Below are 17,385 nucleotides of genomic sequence, written 5' to 3'. Positions count from 1 at the left end.
TTTGGGGAAACTGAAAACCGGAAGACAGAAGGGAGTGGGTGTGTTAGACCCAGAGGAAACCCCTCTCAATCCCGTCCTCACATCTCCATGTCCTAGAAGGGACTCAGTATGAGGTCCAGTCACCCTGGCCCGGTAGCTCAGTTGGTCAGAGCGTCGTCCCTATACCCCAAGGTTGTGGGTTTGATCTCTGGTCAGGGCACATATAAGAATCAACCAATGAAGGCATAAATAAATGAAACAACAAATTGATCTCTCTCTCTAAAAAAAAAAAAAAAAAAAAAGTCAATAAAAAAAGAATAATTTTTAAAAATATGAGGTCCAGCCCTGACCGGTTTGGCTCAGTGGATAGAGCGTCGGCCTGCGGACTGAAGGGTCCCAGGTTCGATTCCGGTCAGGGGCATGTTCCTGGGTTGCGGGCACTTCCCCAGTAGGAGGTGTGCAGGAGGCAACTGATCCATGTTTCTCTCTCATCGATGTTTCTAACTCTATCCCTCTCCCTTCCTCTCTGTAAAAAATCAATAAAATATATTTTTAAAAAAATAAAAATATGAGGTCCAGTCGCCCCCCAGATCATCCCCCCAAAGGGAGGCTAGGCTTGGACAGTAACCACCCCACACCCCACCCCAAGTCTTCCAGCCAGTTAGTTCTAGGAGCCCACCCCACACTCTGGGGGACTCTGAGTCAAAAAGGGGGTCCTGTGGGGTGGGGCTGGGTGGGGGTGAAATACCTGCTGTGGAGCTGCCCCTGTAGCCTGGAAGAACCTCTGCTTCCCTCACGGTGTGGAAGGAAGACCCCACGTGGGCCTGGCAAGTGCTGTGAAGAGTGACTTCAGACCACCTATCAGGGAAGCGAAGCCTGAAGGAGATTGGAAGCCGCCTAGAGTGAGATGGGGTTAAAACTCTGACCGCAAACAGCAATAAAAATGGCAACATGGATGGGCCTAGAGCAGGGCTGGGCAAACTTTTTGACTCGAGGGCCACAATGGGTTCTTAAACTGGACCAGAGGGCCGGAACAAAGCATGGATGGAGTGTTTGTGTGAACTAATATAAATTCAAAGTAAAGGAGCAGAGGGGAGAGCAAGAGAACCAGATAGAACAGCCGGATCCGGCCCGCAGGCCGTAGTTTGCCCATGGCTGGCCTAGAGGGTATTATACTAAGTGAAATAAGTTAGACAGAGATAGACATGCTATCACCTACATGTGGAACCTAAAAAACGAAACAAACAAAAGAATAGACTTACAGAAACAAAGAACAACCTGGTTGCCCTATGGGTGGGTGTGGGAGGATGGGTGAAAAAGGTGAAGGGAAATAAGAGGTATAGATTTTCAGCTATAAAATAAGTCACAGCCCTAACTGGTTTGGCTCAGTGGATAGAGCGTCGGCCTGCGGATTGAAGGGTCCCAGGTTCGATTCCAGTCAAGGGCATGTACCTTGGTTGCGGGCACATCCCCAGTAGGAGGTGTGCAGGAGGCAGCTGATCGATGTTTCTCTCTCATCGATGTTTCTAACTCTCTATTCCTCTCCCTTCCTCTCTGTAAAAAATCAATAAAATATATTATAAAATAAGTCACAGAATGCGATGCACAGACAATATACTCATTAATACTGTAATTACTTTGCATGGTGACAGATGGTTACTAGACTTAGTGTGGGGATTACATAGTAAGGTATATAAATGCTGAATCACTGTGTTGTACACCTTAAACCAGCCGTGGGCAAACTACGGCCCACGGGCCAGATCCGGCTGTTCTATCTGGTTCTCTTGCTCTCCCCTCCGCTCCTTTACTTTGAATTTATATTAGTTCACACAAACACTCCATCCATGCTTTTGTTCCGGCCCTCCGGTCTAGTTTAAGAACCCATTGTGGCCCTCGAGTCAAAAAGTTTGCCCACCCCTGCCTTAAACTAATATATTATTGTATGCCAGCTGCAGGGGTGATGTTATAGAGACTTCAGGGATCTTAAAGCCTAATGCTTCTGAGGAATGAGGATCCTGAGGCCCAATCATGCTATTTACACTGATGTCAGGCTCTGTTGTGAGGATATTTACTGTATTAATCCTCATCACAACCCTATGATTACAATCATCCTTGGTTTACAAATGAAAAAATTGAGCACTGAAAAGTTATTTTTAACTCTTTTTTAAAATTGATTGCTTTTAGAGAGAGAGGAAGGGAGGTGGGAAGAAGAGAGAGAGAAAAACATTGATTTGGTTTTTAAAAAATACATTTTATTGATTTTTTTACAGAGAGGAAGGGAGAGGGATAGAGTTAGAAACATCGATGAGAGAGAAACATCAATCAGTTGCCTCCTGCACACCCCCTACTGGGGATGTGCCTGCAACCAAGGCACATGCCCTTGACCGGAATCGAACCCGGGACCTTTCAGTCCGCAGGCCGACGCTCTATCCACTGAGCCAAACTGGTCAGGGCGAAAAACATTGATTTGTTGTTCTACTTATTTATGCATTCATTGGTTGATTCTTATATGTGCCATGACTGGATGGAGATCGAACTTTCGACCTTGGCACATCTGAACGGCGCTCTAACCAACTGAGCTATCCAGCCAGGGTGAGTACTGAAAAGTTAAGCCACTTTCCAAAGTTAAGGAGCAAAGCGAAACTTCAAACTCAGAGATTCTGGCTCCAGAGGCCACACTCTTATGAGCACAAACTCTGCTGCTCTGGGCTAGAGACCAGATAAGAGAGACCCAGTAAAAGGTCAAGATTGGAATTCATTTCCTGAGCACCTATTGTGTTTCTCTCACACTGTTTTCATCTTCCCCCAACAACCCTGAGGGGAAGGAATTTCTGGATGAAGGAACTGAGACAGAAAGGTTCCATACCTTGCCCAAGCTCACACAGACAGTAAAGTAGTTGGACTATGTTGATGAAACAACTTGACTCAGGTAACTAACTAGTTAACCAAGACAAATCATGAGACTAAAATCTAGGTCTCCTATCTCCCAATCTTGGGGCCTTTTTTTTTTTTTTTTTTTTTTTTTTTTTTAGTATGTGCATTTAAAAAATATATATCTTTTTATTGATTTCAGAGAGGAAGAAGGAGGAGAGATGAAACGTCAATGATGAGAGAGAATCATTGATTGGCTGCCTCCTGCATATTTCCTACTAGGGATCAAGCCCAAAACCCATGTGCCTTGGCTACGGAACCGAACCCTGACATCCTGGTTCATAGGTCAATGCTCAACCACTGAGCCTTACCAACCAGGCAAGACAGATTTTATTCAGTCACTACTGACAGTAGGGGAAAAGCAGAACCCCATTCCCATTTGTGCAGGGGGGACTGGGCATTTGAAGGAGGGAGAGGAGCAAGCAGGGGCTCCGTGGTGTCAGGGAAGTGAAAAACTACAACGGGTTGCTCAGTGTAGGTGCAGTTAGGCCGGCTGTGTCTGCTAGCTGTCCATTATGGAAGTTAGGAGTCTATCCTCCCACCGAGACTGGGAGACAGAGGCTCTAGGCTTCCTGATGATTGCAGTTCAAGGGAATGGCCCTTGAGAGAGATGCCCTGGAGCTGTGGGAGGTACATCTACAACTCAAAGGGATAGGGCAGTGGTCGGCAAACTCATTAGTCAACAGAGCCAAATATCAACAGTACAACGATTGAAATTTATTTTGAGAGCCGAAAACCGACTTCTGCGCATGGGCCATGAAGTTTCAATCGCACTGTACGTGCGCGCCCGCACGTGGTATTTTGTGGAAGAGCCACACTCAAGGGGCCAAAGAGCAGCCTCAGTTTGCAGACCACTGGGATAGGGGAAGAATTTACAGTTATAGGTCCCTTTTAGTAAACACTAAGCAAGGGAGGTCAGGGAACTATGTCAGGTGTCAGCTAGAACAAAAGGTAAATTCTTTTTTTTAAGATATGTTTTTATTGATTTCAGAGAGGAAGGGAGAGGGAGAGAGAGTTAGAAACATCAATGATGAGAGAGAATCATTGATCGGCTGCCTCCTGCACGCCCCCTACTGGGGATTGAGCCCACAACCTGGGCATGTGCCCTTGACCAGAATCAAACCTGGGACCCTTCAGTCCACAGGCCAATGCTCTGTCCACTGAGTAAAACTGGCTAGGGCCAAAAGGTAAATTCTTTTGACAGCCCTGAGCTTTTCCAGGTGGGAACTGGGTCATCCCATAGACTGTGATGATATTGAAGACCTGGAGATCTGGACAAGGAATTGACTCTATTGGTGAACTGAGAACTTGAACATACAAAGGTCTAGGAAGGAAAGGAGTACAGAGGGAAGAGCAAGGAGGAGATCCGAGGCAGGACTGGGTTTGTCTTCTGCTAGGGCAGGAGTGAAGGCCAGTGTTGTGGAAAACAGCTAACAGGGAAAACAGTGAATGAGAGCGGGGCTAGGATAATAGAAGTCTGAGGTCTTGGAGACAGACAGGGGCCAAATCACAAATCCCAGCAGGACCTCCCCATACACAAGGTTGTGCAAGTGTTCATTGTATAGGACACGTTGTGCTGATGCAGTGAGAACGGGGATCTAAAAGTCAGCCTCAAGCAGCCGTGCTGTGCATCCGGCTGCGGGCTCTGTGAGCCAGGAGAAGGGGGTGCCTTTTTCTATCAAACATAGCTAGCTGCACTGTGAGCCAGAGGGGCTGCCTCTGCCCAGAAGAGCACCTTTGTTTAAATAGAATGAAGGTGCTAGACGGGCAAGCTGTGGCTTATGTGCCAGGTGCTGAGGTAGTGGTTGCCAGGGTAGCAGATCAGTTGAGATTATTGAAAAACCTGAGCAGCTGTCTTTAAAAAGAGCACCATGAACAATGAATGTATGTCCTTCTTACAGGGACCAGAGCGGTGATATGGTGGGCGTATTCAACCCCTTCATGGAGAAACTGCAGCTGAAAACTGAACAAGCTATGATATGTCTGCTACTCACTGGTAGTTCAGTGATTTCATCCAGATGAATGAACCCCTCTTCCTCCTCCTGCATCCCCTTTCCTTGCCCCCTTCAGGCTCTTCCTGGGCCTCTCACCTGTGACTTTTGTTTCCTTGAACAGAACTCTAAATACACACACACACACACACACACACACACTGAGTGGCCAGATTATTATGATCTCTGAACGCATAATAATCTGGCCACTCAGTGTGTATGTGTGTGTGTGTGTGTGTGTGTGTGTGTGTGTGTGTGTATCCTATATAATAAAAGCCTAATATGCTAAATGTCTGACCATTCATTCGACTGTTTGACCAGTCACTATGACACGCACTGACCACCAGGGGGCAGACGCTCCCACTGGTAGGTTAGCTTGCTGCTGGGGTTCATCCGATGGGAACTGGGTGAGACGGGCCAGACACGCCCTGGAGCCCTCCCGCGGTCCCTCCTCAGCTGGCCAACCTCCTGTGGTCCCTCCCCAGCCAGCTGGCCCCCGATTGGGACTGGGTGAGACGGGTCGGACACGCCCTGGACGAATCTGTGCACCAGGTGGTTTCAGCCCGATTCCCGCAGGCCAGGCTGAGGGACTCCACCAGTGCACAAATCTGTGCACCAGGCCTCTAGTGTGTATATATATATATATATATATATATATATATATATATATATATATATATATATATATTTGTTGTTGATTTCAGGGAGGAAGGGAAAGGGAGAGAGAAACATCAATGATGAGAGAGAATCATTGATCTCCTGCCTCCTGCACACCTCCTACTGGGGATCAAGCCTGCAACCCACACATTTGCCCTGACTGGGAATCAAACCCTGAGCCCATGGTTCATAGATCGAGGCTCAACCACTGAGGCATGGTGGCCGGGCTTGAACTGAACTCTTAATGAGCATTCATAACTCGGAGCAGTGCATACAAAAATGTCCTCAGTGACCCCTAGCTGGTTTCGCTCAGTGGATAGGGCATAGGCCTGCAGACTGAAGGGTCCCGGGTTTGATTCTGGTCAAGTTGCAGGCTTGATCCCCAGTGGGGGCGTGCATACAGCAGCCAATTGATGATTCTCTCTCATCATTGATGTTTCTATCTCTCCCTCTCCCTTCCTCACTGAAATCAATTATATATATATATATATATATATATATATATATATATATATATATATACTAGAGGCCTGGTGCATGAAATTCGTGCATGCGGGGGGGGGGTGTCCCTCAGCCCGGCCTGCACCCTCTCCAATCTGGGACCTCTCGATGGATGTCCTACTGCTGGTTTATAGGAATTGGGCCTAAACCGGCAGTCAGATATCCCTCTCGCAATCCGGGACTGCTGGCTCCAGCCGCTCACCTGCTTGCCTACCTGATTGCCCCTAACCACTCTGTCTGCCGGCCTGCTGCCTCCAACTGCCCCCCGCCACCCGCCTGCTCGCCCCCAAATGCCCCCCCACCAGCCTGCTCACCCCCAACTGCCCCACCTGCTGGCCTGCTCATCCCTACCTTCCCTCCCCACTGGCCTGCTCGCTCCCACCTTCCCTCCCCACTGGCCTGCTTGCCCCCAACTGCCCCCCTGCTGTCCTGATCACCTCCAGCTGACCCCCACTGACAGGGTGAGGGGCTGATGGCTGTTTGCAGGCTGGCCAAGCCCCCCAGTGGAGACCCTCACCCCATGGGAGTGTGGCCAGCCTGGGTGAGGAGCTGAGGGCTGTTTTCAGGCTGGCCACGCCCCCCGGTGATCCAGGCTCCCAGCCCCTCCTTTTTTTCTTTTCTTTCTTTTTTTTCCCAGCACCTCCTTGAGCGGAGGCCAGGGCCGGCTGGAAGCAGGAATCTGGGATTTATTTATCTTCTATAATTGAAACTTTGTAGCCTTGAGCGGAGGCCAGGGCCGGCCAGGGCGGGTGGGAAGCTTGGTTTTCTCCATTGCCGGGGGCAACCCAAGCCTCCTGCTCGCTCCAGCTCTGTAGCCATTGCCATCTTTGTTGGGCTAATTTGCATACTCACTCCTGATTGGCTGTGGGTGTAGCAGGAGTGATGCTCAATTTGCATGTTTCTCTTTTATTAGTGTAGGTATTTTAAAATGCCCTCAGTAATGTCTCCAAGTTTTTAAAATATGTTTTTATTGATTTCAGAGAGGAAAGGAGAGGGATAGAGAGATAGAAACACCGATGAGAGAGGTACATTGACTGGCTGCCTCCTACTACTGCCTCCTGCATGCCCCACATTGGGGATGGAGCCTGCAACCTGGGCATGTGCCCTGACCAGGAATTGAACTGTGACCTCCTGGTTCAATCCACTGAGCACACCAGCTGGCCAGACAATTTTTTTTTAACTTATCGAGTTATTGACTTATGCATCTCTATCTTATGAAATGGATTTGAAGCAACTGTCAATTGCAAGATCTATCATTTCCTGCCACTATACCAGCATGGACAATAGAACTAAGCTAGGGCAAGATGATAAGAATCCCTTTTATACATTTTGCTTTAAATTTTTTAATATTGTAGCTTTATGCTGTATATAGTTATGTTATTATCTTCTTTTCAAGTGTGCAGAAAAGTAGAGGATACTGTAAAACACACCCAGTTTAATAAAATCTTCACATTTTTTTGTCAGATTTGAGTTTTTAAAAGAAAGCAGAGCCCTGGCTAGATAGCTCAGTTGGTTATAGTGCTGTCCTAATACACCAAGATTGCAGATTGGATCCCCGGTCAGGGCACATACAAGAATCAATCAATGAATGCATAAATAAGTGGAACAACAAATCAATATTTCTCTCTCTCTCTCTCTCAAAATCAGTAAGTAAAAAATTATTTAAAAAGAAAACAAAGCAGAAACTATACAGTTGAATACCCCTTGGCACCAATCCCCTTTCCTCCCGCCGTTACCACTGTCCTGAACTTGGAGTTTACCATGTCCATGCATGTTTTGTTCTTCAACTTTATATGCATGTATCCATCAATTTCATAGTATTTTGTCAACATGATATAGTCTCGTTTTGCACAACTGGCCTGGGTTGCAGTCTCACCCCTAGTAGGGGGCGTGCAGGAGGCAGCCAATGAATGTTTCTTTCTTATCGATGTTTCTCTCTCTCTCCCCCTTTCCCTTCCCCCTCTCCCTTCTTCTCTCTTTAAATATCAATAAAAATACAATTTTAAAAATGCAGTTTAAAAAAGAAAGAAAAAAAGACAACTGTGAGCAACTGGAGAGCAGGCAAGTGGGAGGGAGTGGAGTTGAGGGTAGGAAGGAATGATAGACAAGTGAGGACAAAATAAAAGTGCGGAGTCTGAGGAGGGAGCTGTATGGCTTTAAATCTACTAGTGACTCTCAACCGGAACTTCACAAAACATTGATGCCTGGGACCCACCTCCAGAGACTCTAATGTATTGTCCTGCTGGGCAGCCTGGGCAGCAGGATGTTGAAAAGCTTTCCAGCGGATTTTGGATGCAAACCATTGAGTAAGCAAAGCAATTTGTCAGGCAGTGAATTGGTTGAGGGGGTGGTACTCAAAGGCTGTTTTGTTAACATTAATAAGATCTTAGACCTCAAAGCCTGGCTTGATAATGCAATGTAAATAAGGTACTGAGATCTTAGCCTCAGATTCTATGGACAGAAATGGGCTAAAATGAGAGGTGATAATCTGCTTTCCTCAGTGCTGTTCATACTAATCTTAAACTATGTGTTCACTTATGGGGCTTTTACTTGAAGGGGAGAGCAGCAATTTTCACCAGGGCTACCAGTAACCACCACAGGGTAATAGAATTCAGCACTAAGTACTTCCTTTATGCAAGGTCTGTGCTGCATAAAGTAAGAGAAAATGGCAAAATCACAATCCTTGCCCTGAAGCTTACACAAAGGGCAACCCAGACACATTATACAACAATAAACACATTGTTCTGAGTGCTAGAGATAAGTCCAAAGCACAGGGAACAGAGGGCAGACAACACCTAACTCTGCCCCAGGAGTCTCTGCCCAGGGCCTCAGAGTGGGCTTCATAGGAGTAAAAGGACAAGTAGGGGTTGCCTAAGGACATCCTTGAGGCTGGGGGTTAGGACAAGCATGCACAAAGGCTCAGGTGTAAATGCACCTGCAGAAGGGCAAATAGTTTGGCACAGGAAATAAATATGTGGTGGGGGAGAAGCAGGTGATGAGGCTGGGGGCTGGGCTTCCCCTGCAGTAAGCTCAAGCAATCATCAAAGGGAGGAGTGTGCAGAGGACAGAGAGGTCCTAATGGAGGAGAGGGCATCTAACTTAGGGCTTGGACGATAAGTAGAAATTTATCAGGCCGGGATGTGGGATGGATGGGGGTGGGGAGAGGAGGGGGAACAGTGTGAGTAAAGGAGTGGAGGCAGGATGAGCCTGACGTGTCAGGTACAATGAAGGAACCAGCAATCTGGTAGAAATGATCAAAACCATCTGGGGCGCTTTTTGAAAATATCACTGCCTGGGCCCCACTTTCCCTCCTCCAGTAAGGATTCTGATTGATATGGTCTGGGGGTGGGCCCCAGGCCTTAGTATTTTATTTTTTCAGTATTTTTAATACATTTTTATTGATTTTTAGAGAGAGGAAGGGAGAGGGATAGAGAGAAACATTGATGAGAGAGGAACATCATCAATTGGCTGCCTCTTGCACACCCCCGCCCCCCCCCCCCCCGCTGAGGATCGAGCCAGCAACCTGGGCATGTGCCCTGACTGGGAATCGAGCCTGCGACCTCTTGGTTCCTGGGTCAACTCTCAACCGCTGAGCCACACCTGCCAGGCTATTTTTCAGTATTTTTTAAAACTCTCCCAGATGACCCTAATATACACCTGGGCTTGAGAGCCATAGCTATAGGGGAGCTGGTTAGGACACTGGTGGAAAGGTAGACTAGAGCCAGATAACAGTGATGATAAATTGGCTAACATATACTGAATTTTAACTATGTGCCAGACATTTTTATTAATCTATTTAATCCTCACCACCCTGTGAGGATAGATACTATTATCCTTATGTGGCAGAGGAGTAAACAGTAATTTGACCAAAGTCCTATATCAAAGTAAGTGGCAGGCAGTCTGGCTTCCAAGCATATCCTAGAAAGACTTGTATTCCAAGCCAAAGAGCTTGGGTTTGCTTCTGTGCCCATCTTAATTAATTTAGTGTGTATCTGTCCAGAATTTCTTTATGTATATATAAGCAAATATGAATATGTATTCCCCTGTTTCTTACATAAAAGGTAGCATACTCGATACACTGTTCTGTATCTTGCTTTATTTTTAGTTAATCCTCACTGGAGAAGATTTTTTTCAATTAATTTTTAGAGAGAGTGGAAAGGAGAGAGGGAGAGGGACAGGGAGAGAGAGAGAGAGAGAGAGAGAGAGAGAGAAACATCAATATGAGACACATGGATTGGTTGCCTCCCACACGTGCCCCACCCAGGGCTGGGAATCAAACCTGCAATCCAGATATGTGACCTTGACTGGAAATCAAACCCACCAACTATTCGGTGCATGGGCTGATGTTCTAACCACTGAGTGCACTGGCCAGGGCTGTGTCTGGCTTTATTAACAAAACTAGAGGCCCGATGCACAAAATATGTGCAAGAGTAGGCCTTCCTTCCCCCGGCTGCCAGCACCAGCTTCCTTCTCCCTGGCACCTGGGACCTGGGCTTCCCTCACAGCTCCGGCTTCGTCCGGAAGGAAGGACGTCCAATCTAATTAGCATATTACACTTTTGTTATTATAGATATTCTGGAAATCTTTGCAAATCAGTACATAGAACCCAGCCAGTATGGCTCATGGTTGAGAGTCGATCTATGAACGAGGAGGTCATGGTTCAGTTTTGGTCAGGGCACATACCAGGGTTGTGGGCTCGATCCCCATTAAGGGGCGTGCAAGAAGCAGCCAATCAATAATTCTCTTTCATCACTGATGTTTCTATCTCTCCCTCTCCCTCTCTGAAATCAATAAAAATTTATTTTAAAAAAATCAGTACATAGAGAACTTCCTCTTCTGTTATTTAGTGATATACTACTTAATTTTCCAGCATTTCTAGATCTTCCAGTTTTTATATTGTTACTTATGATATCATGTATTTCCACTGTGATCAGAGGATGAATTTATTTTTTCTTTATTTTATGTTTTTTCTTTTATTATATTTTTATTGATTTCAAAGAGGAAGGGAGAGGGAGAGAGAGATAGAAACATCAATGAGAGAGAATCATTGATTGGCTGCCTCCTGCACACCCCCTACTGGGGATCAAACCCGCAACCCAGGTATGTGCCCTTGATCGGAATTGAGCCTGGGACCCTTCAGTCCACAAGCTGATGCTCTATCTACTGAGCCAAACTGGCTAGGGCTCTTTCTTTTTGGGGGGGGGCGGGGGGGAGGATGAATTTCAATCCTTTGAAGTTCATTAAGCTTACTCTATAGGTATCGATATCGTTAATTTTTGGTAAATGTTCTATATGCATTTCAAAAAAGTTTATTCTGTTGTCATTGGCTGTGGTGTCCTGTATATGTCAATCATTGATTGTTCATATGTTTTATATCCTTCCAGACTCATGGAGTGGGAAGAAAATGCTTGGGTCTAAGTTCTTAAATAAACTGTTAACCAATCCATCTTTGTTTTTGGATGCACACTTCCTTCCAGAGGTACCTGGTATTGTTAATTTTGAAGTATTTTGGGGATTCCACTTTCAATATGTTTTGTACTGGTCTCAGCCTATCAGTAACCAGTGTTGTGTCTGGACTGGCCCTTGTGTTTCTTACTGTGATTGGAAGACACCCTTCAGCAATAACCATCAGGAAAGTTTGACAAGGTATGGGTTTATTACTTACTAGCCCGGAAATTACACAGCACCAACTGGGGCCGCAGAGGGAGAGGAGGAGGGGGAGAGGGAGAACGGGTCTGTGGTTCTGTTTTGTTTTTTATTTTTTAATATATTGATTTTTTAAGGAAGGGAGAGGGATAGAGAGTTAGAAACATCGATCAGCTGCCTCCTGCACATTCCTTACTGGGTATGTGCCCGCAACCAAGGTACATGCCCTTGACCGGAATTGAACCCAGGACGCTTGAGTCAGCAGGCCAACGCTCTATCCACTGAGCCAAACCAGTTAGGGCATGGGGTTCTGTTTTTATTGGGATCAAGGATAGGGGCCTAGGGTTTGGCTGGCTCATTCTTTGTTAGTGAATTTAAAACTAAGAGTGGGAATCTAAAATGCAGTAAGAGAAAACAAACACGTAGCCCAAATGGTCAGTTGAATTCATTCCAGTCAATCAGAAAAATATTTGCCCTAACCAGTTTGGCTCAGTGGATAGAGAATCGGCCTGTGGACTGAAGGGTCCCAGGTTCGATTCCGGTCAAGGGCACATGCCTGGGTTGCGGGCTTGGTGCCCAGTAGGGGACATGCAGGAGGCAGCCAATCAGTGATTCCCTGTCATTATTGATGCTTCTATCTCTCTCTTCCTCTCCTTTCCTCTCTGAAATCAACAAAAATATATTAAAAAAAGAAAAATATTTTTTTATTGAATCTATTGGGATTACATTGGTTAATAAAAATATACACATTTGCCCTAGCCGGTTTGGCTCAGTGGATAGAGCATCAGCCTGTGGACTGAAGGGTCCCAGGTTCAATTCTAGTCAAGGGCACATGCCCAGGTTGAGGGCTTGATCCCATTGTAGGGCATGCAGGAGGCAGCCGATCAATGATTCTCTCTCATCATTGATGTTTCTACTGATATCTCTTTCTCCCTCTCCCTTCCTCTCTGAAATCAATAAAAACATATTAAAAATATACACATTTCAGGTATACAATTCTACAACACATCATCTGTATACTGTATTGTGTGTTTACCACACCAAGTCAGGTCTCCTTCCATCACCATTTATCCCCCCCCCTTTACCTTCTTTTATTATCCCCCATGGAATTTTAAAACTTCTATATGGTTGGGATTTTAAAAAAAAATATTAGTTTCTTGTAGCTGCTGTAGTAAATTACCATAAACATGGTGGCTTAAAACAATGAAAATTTATGCTCTCTCTCCAAAAAAGAGAGAAATCAACTAAGATCTCTAAAACAAAGGAGCCTAAGTAGGGGGAAGCACCTGGCTTTTATCTAGTCTAATGGCTGGGAATGTGTTTATTGGAAGTGGGTGCCTCTTTGAATTGGATGTCTCAGGCAATCAAAGCTTAAGTCGGCACTTGCATTACAAAAAGAGAACAAAAAACAAATGTTAGGGCTTACACTGTGCAATAGTTTGCTTACTTTCATCCTCCCAACTGCTAGTATGTTATTTAGTTTTCTATGGTCTGCTTTATCCATTACTACTCATCCACATTTCAGAATTTTCCTCTCCAATTCTTTTTGTCCTTATGGATTGATGTCTTTTTGTAGGCATACTTTAAAGAATTACTTAATTTTTGAGTGGGTAATATGCATATACTTCAAAAATGAAAAGGTGTGCAGTGGAAAACTTCCTGCTATCACTGACTGTCTACCCAGTGTCCACCATCCCCACACATTAACCATTTATTATTCATTTATCACATAATACAGAGTTTTCATATACTCTCTCATTGATAATGATTTTTAAAGATATATTTTTTATTGATTTTAGAAAGAGGAAGGGAGAGGGAGAGATAGAAACATCTAAGGGAGAGTAGGGGTCATGTAGGAGGCAGCCGATCAATGATTCTCTGTCATCGTTGATATTTCTATCTCTCTCTCCCTTCCTCTCTCTGACATCAGTAAAAAACATATTTAATAGATCAATCAATCAATCAATCAATCAATAGTAGGAGTTGAGACCTGTCAGCATGCCTTTATTCAGTTGGACAAACTAATAACTGGATCGTTTGGATTTGCATCTTCCATAATGGTGCTGAGAGAAAGGTGAAGTGGTGGGTTTTCCCTTGGTGTCTTCTGGAGGACTTAAAATATGGAACCTAAGGCCATGGATCTAAAACAGGTCAGTAGTTGATAAAGAATGACAGGACTTGATTTAACATTTGAGTCCTAGTAGACACTGAAGGTACAAATATGTATGGTGTCTGAGGTTCAGACAGAGTTTGAAATTTACTAGATCCAAACCTAACAGCTGTGTGACTTAGGCTTAGTCTAATTTTCTTATCTTTAAAATTTAGGTAAAGGCACTTACTTGAAGATCATGTGGATTTAGTAGAATGGAAAGCATTTATTAAACAACAAAAGAAAATTGCTGTGGGAGTAGAGCTTTAATATTCTCACCACCACAACAACAAAATGGAGCTTATGTGAGGTGGATGATATGCTAACTAAACTTACTGTGGTAAACATTTCTCAATATCTATGTGTATTTTAAAAAATCACCACATTCTACACCTTACACTTACGCAATGTCATATATCAATTATATCTCATAAAACTGAAAAGAATGTCTCAAGGAAAACCTACTTACCCACGCCCCACTGGAGAATTAGATTTTCTTCTTCCATTCCCTTCGCCTTCTCCTTTCCTTCTCCTCCCCCCCCCTTTTTTTTTCATTGAGGTGAAATTCACAAAACATAAAATCAACTATTATAAAGTGAGCAATTCAGTGGCAATGAGTATATTTACAATGTTGTGCAACCACCACCTCTGTCTAGTTTCAAAATGTTTTCATCACCCCAAAAGGAAACCCTGTACCCATTAAGCACTTGTCCACACTCTCCATCCCTCAACCCCTGGCAACCACTGATCTGTGTTCTGTCTCTATGCGTTTACCTATTGTGAAATCAAACAGTGTGTGAGCTTTTTTTTGTCTGGCTTCTTTCACATAGCATAATGTTTTCAAGATTCATCTGCATTGCAGTATGCATTATGTACTTCCTACTTTTTAAAAAATATATTTTATTGCTTTTTTACAGACAGGAAGGGAGAGGGATAGAGAGTTAGAAACATCGATGAGAGAGAAACATCGATCAGCTGTCTCCTGCACACTCCCTACTGGGGATGTGCCCGCAACCAAGGTACATGCCCTTCATCGGAATCGAACCTGGGACCCTTGAGTCTGCAGGCCGACGCTCTATCCACTGAGCCAAACCGGTTAGGGCAGCTTCCTACTTTTTTATGACTGAATGATAAATATTCTATTGTATGTATATACCATGTTTTGTTTATCCATTCATCTGGTGATGGACGTATGGGCTATTTCCACCTTTTGGCTGTTGTAAATAGTGATGCGTGTACAGGAATTTGTTGAGTACCAGTTTTCAGTTGTTTGGGGGAATCTACCTAGGAATGGAATTGCTGGGCCAGTTGATAATTCTATGTTTACCTTTTTGAGGAACCGCCAAACTTTCCACAGCAGCTGAAATCATTTTACATTTCCATCAGCAGTATGAGGGTTTCGATTTCTCCATATTCTTGCCAACATTTATTATTTTTTAAAAATTTTATTATAGCCATCCTAGTGAGGATGGCATCTCATTGTGGTTTTCATTTGCATTTCTCTAATGACAAATGATGTTGTGTATCTTTTCATGTGCTTCCAAGACATTTGTATGTCTTCTTTGGAGAAATGTCGAAGTCCTCTGCCCATTAAAAAAATTTAATTGTTTTTTAATATCTTTTAAAAATATATATTTTTATTAATTTCAGAGAGGAAAGGAGAAGGAGAGAGAAAGAGAGAGTAACATCAATGACGAGAGAGAATCATTGATCTGCTGTCTCCTGCACGTCCTCCACATGTGCCCTGACCGGGAATCGAACCGTGACCTCTTGGTTCGTAGGTAGATGCTCAGTCATGGAGCCACACCAGCCGGGCTGTTTTTCATTTTGTTGTTGAAGCATGAGTTCTATTATATTCTGGATACTAGATCCTTATCAGATATAAGATTTGCAATTCTTTCTCCTATTCTGTAAGTTGTCTTTTCACTTTGATGCACAAAAGTTTTACATTTTGATGAAATCCAATTTATCTGTTTTTTTCTTTTGTTGACTGTACTTTTGGTGTCATACTTAGGAATTCACTGTCACTCTTTGCCACACTTACTGTGAGGATAAAGACCCTTCTCAGCAATCAAACTGTCAACATCCCAGAAAATGTCGACATCTCTCTGAAGGGACGCACAGTTATTGTGAAGGGCCCCAGAGGCACCCTATGGAGGGGCTTCAATCACATCATTATGGAACTCAGTCTCCTTGGAAAGAAAAAGAAGAGGCTCTGAGTTGACAGACGGTGGGGATATAGAAAGGAACTGGCCACCGTTTTCACTATCTGCAGTCATGTACCGAACATGATTAAGGGTTTTGCACTGAGCTTCCGTTACAAGATGAGGTCTGTGTACACTCACTTCCCCATAAATGTTGTTATTCAGGAGAATGGTTCTCTTGTTGGAAACAGAAATTTTGTGGGTGAAAAATACATCCACAGGGTTCAGATGAGGTCAGGCGTTGTTTGTTCAGTATCTCAAGCCCAGAAAGATTAGTTGATTCTTGAAGGAAACAACATTGAACTTGTATCAAATTCAGCTGCTTTGATTCAGTGAGCCACCACAGTTAAAAACAAGGATATCAGAAAAATTTTGGTTGGTATCTATGTTTCTGAAAAAGGCACAGTTCAGCAGGCTGATGAATAAGATCTAAGCTGTCCAGCTATAGAAACTGCAAGATGCCAAATGATTCCTCAGACTTATTTGCAATATTATATTTATTGAATTCATTGGGGTGACACTGGTTAACAGGTTCCAGGTGCACAATTGTACAATCCATCATTTGTACAATGTACTGTGTGTTCACTACTCTAAGTCAAGTTTCTGTCCATCACCATTTATCTCCCCTATACCCTCTCCCACCTCCCTCTACTCCCTTCCCCTGGCAATCACCACACTACTGTCCCTGTCCATAAGTTTTTTCTCTTTATTTTCTTTTTTTTGTTTTTGGTGATATTTTAAAGATGCACCCTAGCTGGTTTGGCTCAGTGGATAGAGCGTCAGCCTGTGGACTGAAAGGTCCCAGGTTTGATTCCAGTCAGGGCACATGCCCAGGTTGCGGGCTCGATCCCCAGTATGGGGATGGGCAGGAGACAGCCAATCCATGATTCTCTCTCATCATTGATGTTTCTCTCTCTCCCTCTCCCTTCCTCTCTGAAATCAATAAAAATATATTAAAAAATAAAGATGCAAAAAAAGCCATGTATTGATTTGGAGGGGGGAAAAAAGAATCCATTGTCAAGGTCACAAAGATTTACTGGAGCCTCTTCTTGGGGTGGCCTCAGCTCATGGCTCTTGGTATCTTGGAAAAGCTCCACTTTGAGATGAACATTGTTACCGCTCATCTTCACTTTTTGGCCCCATCTTCATCCCAGCCCCAAGTCCTAATGGAAAGAAGGCCACACCACTGTCCAGGATCCTTCCCTGTGGGCCCAATTGCCAAGTGACCAAGTCAACCCATGCCTATGAATTCTCCCCTCCTCCCAGCCAACATTTTGTATTGCCACCAATCATGTTGCTACCCCTGGCTATAGAAGAGCAGCAGTGA

The 17,385-nt window shown here is 44.3% G+C and overlaps 1 pseudogene across 1 annotated transcript; it reads left to right on the top strand.

Moving 5' to 3' along the window:
- Positions 1–13,762: 13,762 nt before the first annotated feature.
- LOC308240333 (large ribosomal subunit protein uL6-like) lies at positions 13,763–16,484 on the top strand (annotated as a pseudogene). The gene is made up of 2 exons: positions 13,763–13,779; positions 15,869–16,484. The product of its transcript is annotated as a large ribosomal subunit protein uL6-like (transcript).
- Positions 16,485–17,385: the final 901 nt, after the last annotated feature.

Source organism: Plecotus auritus (genome assembly GCF_963455305.1).
Source record: "Plecotus auritus genome assembly, chromosome: X".
In the NCBI taxonomy this organism is placed as follows: Eukaryota; Metazoa; Chordata; class Mammalia; order Chiroptera; family Vespertilionidae; genus Plecotus; species Plecotus auritus.
This window is presented reverse-complemented; position numbering and strand designations above follow the sequence as displayed.